The 7,046-nt window shown below is 38.7% G+C and overlaps 1 non-coding gene across 1 annotated transcript; it reads right to left on the bottom strand.

Moving 5' to 3' along the window:
• Positions 1-1,399: 1,399 nt before the first annotated feature.
• Positions 1,400-1,522, bottom strand: LOC142444232 (small nucleolar RNA SNORA26). The gene has a single exon (XR_012783881.1). It is a non-coding gene; the product is annotated as a small nucleolar RNA SNORA26 (small nucleolar RNA).
• Between the last annotated feature and the right edge of the window lie 5,524 nt (positions 1,523-7,046).

The raw sequence follows: 7,046 nt of genomic DNA, 5'->3' as shown, positions 1-7,046 counted from the left end.
CTTCATCAACAAGTGCTTCAATTACCCCTATCACTCAGCAAGCAAGTTGTATCACTGGCATACCACAGGTTGTTAGTAAGCCTTCGTCCAGTCCTGATACCAGTCTCTTCTTCATATAATTCTACTGCTCCAATGACGTGCTCAGTTTTCAGATTGAACAAGTATGGTGAGAGCTACAACTCTGAAACACATCATCTTTCTTGATTTAAAAAAAGACAGTATTCCCTTTTTCTATTCCCACGCTCCCTTTTGATCCATGCACAAATTCTAATGAGCAAAATGAAGTATTCCAGAACTCTCATTCTTCTCAAGGTTACCTACAGTGAATTATGTCCCACACAGTCAAATTTCTCTGCATGGCAATGAAACACAATCAATTTATTTCTGGTATTCACTGCTTTGAGCCAAGATCCATCTGACATAAGCAATGGTATCCCTTGACCTATGTCCTTTTCTGAATTCAGGCCGTACTTCTGGCAGTTCCTGTCAATGAGCTGGTGTAACAATATTTGGATTACATCAAGTAAAATTTTACCCGAGTCGAATATCAATAATATCAACCTATAATTTGAGCAATATTTTGGGTCCCTTTTCTTTGGAAGGGGTGCGAATATGGATTGTTATCAGTCAGTTATCCTGGTAGATGTCTTCCAAATTTCTTGGCATAGATGAGGGTGTCTTTCCAATACTTCTTCAGCTTCCTGAAACATTTTAATGGGTGCTCTGTAAATTTCCAAAGCCTTGTTTATGGCTAATGAGAAAAATACTACTTGTAGTGCTGGAGAACAATATTAAAAGTACCACAGAATGCTAAATAGACAAACATATCTGTCATTGACAAAGCAAAGCCAGAGTGCTCCTTAGAGGTAAGGATGGCAGGGCTTCTTCTTACACACCTTGGTCATATTGTCAGGAGAGAGCAATCCCTGGAGAAGGACACCATGTTTGGTCAAGTGGAGGAGAGGAATAAAGAGGAAGGCCTTCAAGATGGATTGGCAGAGCGGCTGCATCAATGGGCTTAGGCATAGGAACAATTATGAAGATGGTGCAGGAACACACAGTGATTTGTTCAGTTGTACATTGGGTCATTATGGGTTGAAGCTGAGTCAATGGCACCTAACAAAAATGTAATCTACTGGCATTGTTTAGACAAAATTAAGCCAATGGCTGGTCTGTCAAAATTTCTAGAATTCATCTTCATTTCCCCAGATGACCATTTGAGGAGAAAAATAAACAAATTGCATAGAACATAAAGAATTAAAGGAACGCTGTGGACCTAATTGTTATGCATTTGGCTGCAAACAGCAAGGGCAACATTTGAAAATCACCAGCCAATCTGCAGGAGAAAGACAGGGTTTCTACTTTTGTAAAGTGTTAAGTCTCAGAATATATTTTTTTATGTTGTGGCTCCAGACAGGATCCAAAGAGGAGTTCTACCAACCTCATCTCTGGGTTTTATGGAGACTTGCTTTACCCTCCTGTGCTAGCCTCTTAAAGTACTGCAGCAATCTGAAAAGGGCACACGAAAGGGAGAATTCCCTACATCTTTCTCCAGTCTCAGAAATTTACAAAGGCAATTCATCCTGTCTGTTTGCTATCCGCTGGCATCTACTTAAGGGCAGTGAATTTGTTTTGTTTTAATAATCAAAGAACATTAAAGTATAAAATTTGTTTGGAATATTGATAAATGACTTTAATATTTTATATCATTTATGTTGCTGAGTCACTTCTGACTCATATGGACCCTATAATAATATATAAAACACTGCCTGGTACTGGTCCAACACATCACAACTGTTAGGTTGGAGACTGTTGTTACAGGCACTGTGTCATTCCATTCCCTTCAGGATCAACCCTTTTTACACTGAGCCTGAATTTTACCAAGCATGATAGCATGATGTATTTTTCAAGGGCCAGCCTCTCCTGAGAAAATGTCCAAAATAAGTGAGGCAAAGTTTCATTACCCTCATGTCCAAGGAGCATTCTGGTTGTACATATTCCAACTTCCATCCTTTCTACATTGATCATAATGGTCTTTATTGAATGAGTTGTGAGGATTTGTGCTCTCATATATGAGTATTTAAATATCTACGTTTATCCTTATAATAATTATAGAAGTCATTTATTTTATAGTGTTAAGCATTCTGACCTTGCAAATTTGCATACTCTAGAAAGAAACATTTTTACAAAGGATTAGCTTGAACTGTGCTAGATTTAGATTGCTTAGAGCCAGAAGGAGGGCATGAGGAAAAAAGATCTGGATACTTTTCCATCTGCTGGCAATCTGATATACAATAGAAGGATATCCTGCCTGGTCCTTTGCCATCCTCCCAGTCCTCCTATGTTTGAGCCCACTGGCTCAGCCATTGTGTCTATTTTGTCTACAGTCTTCCCCTTTTGCAGTGCCCTGCTATTTTACCAAGTATGAGGTCTTTCTCTAGGGTTGATCTCTCCTGACAACATGTCCGAAGTCTATAAGATAAAGTCTCCCCATTCTTACTTCTAAGAAGGAGTCTAGCATTGCTTGTTACAAGGCAGACTTGTTTGTTCTCAACAGTCTATGCTTTATTCTTCTCCAACACCATAACGCAAATGCATCAATTCTTCTTTGGTCTTCTTGATTTGATTCCCACCTTTTCCATTCCCATGAGAAGAACAGAAAACACATTGGTTTGAGTCAGGTGCTCCTTTGACATAAAGGTGCGGTCTTTGCTGTCCATTGCTTTAAAGAGACCTTGTGCACTAGATTTACCCAACAAAATACATTATTTGATCTTTTGGCTGCTACTTACATGAGTAGTGATTGTGAATCCAAAAAAGAGGCAATCCTTGACAGGTTCAAACTTTTCTTCATTTATCATCGATGTCGCCTAGCAGTTGGGTTGTAAGGGTTTTGGTTTTCTTCGCATTGGGTTTTAATAAATATGGAAGGCTGCAGTCCTCAGTCTTCATTAGCATGTGCTTCAAGTCCTCCTTACTTTCAGCAAGCAAGGTGTCAGGTGCATATTGCAAGTTGTTAATAAGTCTTCCTCCAATCCTGATGCACCATTCTTTTCCAAATAATACAATTTCTCTGGCTACTTGCTCAAGATAAGGATTGGGTAAGTTTGGTGAACAGATGCAACCTTGACACACCCATTTTCTGATTTCAAACCATACAATATTCCCTTGTTCTGTTTTCATAACTGCCTCTGGATCCATACAGAGATTCTGAATGAGCTTAAAGTAGCATTCTGAGACTCCCATTTTGCTCAAGGCCATCCAGAGTTTTTGGGTCCGCACAATCCAATGCCTTGGGATAGTCCATAAAACACAAGTGAGCTCCTTTCTTGTGTTCTCAATTTTCAATCATGATCCACCTGACTTTAGCAATAGCTCTAATTATATGTCCTTTTTGGAGTCAACATTACATATATCAACAGGAACTCATGTTTCTGAAAGAATAAAGAAGAAATTCAAGCTGTAGTGGAAACTTGAGTCAAAACCTAGTTTCGAGGAATTGATGGAACTCCAAGTGAAGTGTTTCAATAAACAATGAAGCAAAGCAGTGCTCATCGATGGCAGGCATTTTGCAAGAGAGCTAGTTGGCCAAATGAATGAAAGAGATCTCTATTTGTACCCATTACAAAGAAAGTTGGCCCATAAGAATGTTCAAGTTATAAATCAGTATCATTAATATCACATGGAAGTAAAATTTTACTGAAGATAATCCAACAATGGTTGCAACTATACATTGATAGGGAGCTGCTAGAGGTTCAGGCTGTATTCAGAACCAGATATAGGAATAAAATTTTCACCAGACAAATAAAACCAAAGAAGCTAGGTAGATGGCATTTAGAAATTAGCCAGTAAAACAACCCCATAATAGCTGGGCCAGTAGTACCTAGATATTGACCAGCAACCAAACTTCAAAGTAGGAAATTGGATTATAAAATAGAAATTCCCCAGACAGGCAGTGCCCTTAGATCTCATACCTGAGTTACCTCTTTGAACTCTGTCATTGTTATAAAACTTCCCTGTGCTTTGTTGCACCTCCTACTTTCAATAAAACTCTCATATACTTTGATGCCTGCTATATTTCTTCATGTAATTCATTATCTCAAGAGAATAAGAACCAAGTAATAGAACCAACCTGGATGCTGGTAACAGCTTCACCTAGGAACTGTCATTAACATTTGCATAGTATTACTTAACGTGGGTGAATGTTCCCAAAATGAGGAGAAAATTATATCAAAGCTTGAAATCATGTTGCAGACTATGCACCATTTTTATATGTGTTTCTTCAGATACATTTATTTTTGTTTTCTGGTAATATATTTATACAATATCACAACTCCTCTCTCAATGATGACTAATATTCTTTTAACTAATATTCATTCAGAACCTCAACTACACAGAATTTGTATCCTTGTAGGAAAACAAACCTTCAAAATGAATGGAAAGATTGCAAAGGAAAGCACAAAGATATTCCCCAGTGAATATTATGCATTGAAAGTCAGTGTGTATTTAGTGGTTGAAGTCATATTACATTGAGAATTAGAATTTCCACATGAGCCAAGTTGCTTTATCGGCATTTTATAAGCAAGCTCTCATAGTAGAAATTCAGGTGAGGATTTGCAAGATTGTAAATCTGTATGGGGGTAGAAAATCTCATCTTTCTCCTGTGGAGAAGCTTTTGGTTAAGAACTGTTATGTTTGAAGTTAACTGCCTAATGAGTAATCCACTATAACAAAACCAGTGACATTCATATGTGTTTAAGAATGAACTTCATAGCAGTAAGGCTTTTAAATAAAGAAAGTGATCTAGCCCCATCAAACTCAAGTCCATGAGTCAGATGCTGGATGGAGACCCTCAGATTTATGTAGCTGCTGGTGGATGAAACAGCAAGCCAAAGTGGGAACAGACATCACAGGCCAGTGGGTCACATGGATCTAAGGCCGGCAGAAACATGGCAGGTGATGACAGATCCTGAGGATAGCAGCCTACATGGGCTGAATACAGACACAGACTACATGTAAGCAAGAAGGCAAAAAGTGGGGAGAGAATGTGGGATTTTCCAAGTATCTCTTATAAAAATATTGCACCCTCTAGGAGACATCACCAACTGGGACCTGATTGATAGATTACTTCATCCTATCGTCTTAAAGGTGCCAGGTCAGCATAAAATTTCACACCATTGTATCAGTCAAGGGTTTCCTGAATATTGAATTGTCTTATTTATCCCATCATTTCCTTGAAATGACATCATTCTAAAAATGTTTCTGCTGTGAAATCCCTTCCTTCTGTGGAAGGATATTGTACAAAATATCATGGAATAAATTAGTGCTGGTGTTATAGTCTTTAAACATTTTTCTACCGAAAGGTTGTCCATTTAAACATAGCAGCTATACCATATGAGAAAACTTTGGCAGTCTGTTTCAGGAACATTTTACCGTCTTACAAAGTAGCTCGACAGTGTAGGGTTGGTAATTTTTTTGTTTGGTTGTTTAAGGTGGTCTTAACTTGCAGAAACATTGGTATTAGTGCTGTGTTGGTGACAACATATCCAGTTTTGGGGTTTGTTTGTCTGTTTGTTTATTCATAAAAGAGATCATGTGAAAGGAGAATCATCCTCCCTGAAAACTGTTGGATTAATTTTATGTTGCGGGCATTATCTTCTTATCAAAATAGGAAAAAACACTACAATGATAGACAACTAAGGATCAAAACCTCTTCGTAAGATTAATGCAAAAAAGTTCAACAAAATAGCTACAAATATAATCCAAGAAGATTAAAAAAAAATACACCATAGTCAAGTGGGATTTATTCCAGGAACAAATGCATGATTCACCATTAGAAATAAACCAATGTTATCCACTGTATAAACAAACCAAAACTAAGAAATACATGGTCTTATCAATCAACACGGAAAAAGTATGATAATTGGTAATAATTACCAAAACTGGGATATAAAATACATCTCTCAACACAATAAAAAGCACATATGAAAAACCAAACCAATATTTCACTCAATGGGGAAAAACTGAAAACATTCTCCCTGAGAATGAGAAGGCTACATGGATGCATCTTATTTCCATTCTTTTTCAAAAATTATTTTATTGAAGCTCATACAACTCTTATCATAATCCATACATACATCAGATGTGTAAAGCAACTTATACATTTGTTTTCCTCATCACTCTCAAAATTCGCCTTCTGCTTGGGTTCCTGGAATAAGTTTTTTCCCCCTCCCCTCCCTGCCTTTTCCTCTCTCCCTCATGAACCCTTAATGATTTAAAAATTAATATTTTATCTTATCTTACACTGCCTGGCGTCTGCCTTCACCCACTTTCCTGTTGCCCATCCCCCAGAGAGGAGGCCATATGTAGATCCCCGAGATCAGTTCTCCTTTTCTGCCCCACCTTCCCTCCTGGTATCGCCACTCTCCCCACTTGATCCTGAGGGGTTCATTCATCCTAGATTCCCTGTGTTTTCAGATCCCATCTGCATCACTGTGCATCCTCTGGTCTAACCAGGTTTGCAAGGTAGAATTGGGATCATGATAGTTGGGGGGAGGAAGCATTTAAGAACTAGAGGAAGGTTGTGAGTTTCATTATTGCTCCACTGAACACTGAGTGATTCATCTCCTCCCCACTATCCCTCTGCAAGGGATGTCCAGTTGTCTACAGATGGGCATTGGGTCCCCATCATGCACTCCCCTCATTCATGATGATATGATTTCCCCCCACCCCCGCCTTTGTTGTTTGAAACCTGGTCCCCTTGGTCCTTCATGATCACACGTTGGTGTGCTGCTTCCATGTGGACTTTGTTGCTTATGGGCTAGATGGCCGCTTTTTTACTTTCAAGCCTCTAAGTCCCCAGACGCTATATCTCTTGCTAGCCGGGCACCATCAGCCTTCTTCACCACACTTATTTATGCACACATTCATCTTCACCGTTTATGTGGGGAAGGTGATAACACACTGATGGTTTTTTTTCTTTGGTATCTGCTACCTGATCCCTTCAACAACTTGTGTTCACTCAGGCTTGTGTGCTTCTTCTTTGT

This window comes from Tenrec ecaudatus, chromosome 3, assembly GCF_050624435.1.
Source record: "Tenrec ecaudatus isolate mTenEca1 chromosome 3, mTenEca1.hap1, whole genome shotgun sequence".
NCBI classification, from domain to species: Eukaryota; Metazoa; Chordata; class Mammalia; order Afrosoricida; family Tenrecidae; genus Tenrec; species Tenrec ecaudatus.
Note: the sequence above shows the minus strand (reverse complement) of the source record. Positions and strands in the feature narration are given on the sequence as shown.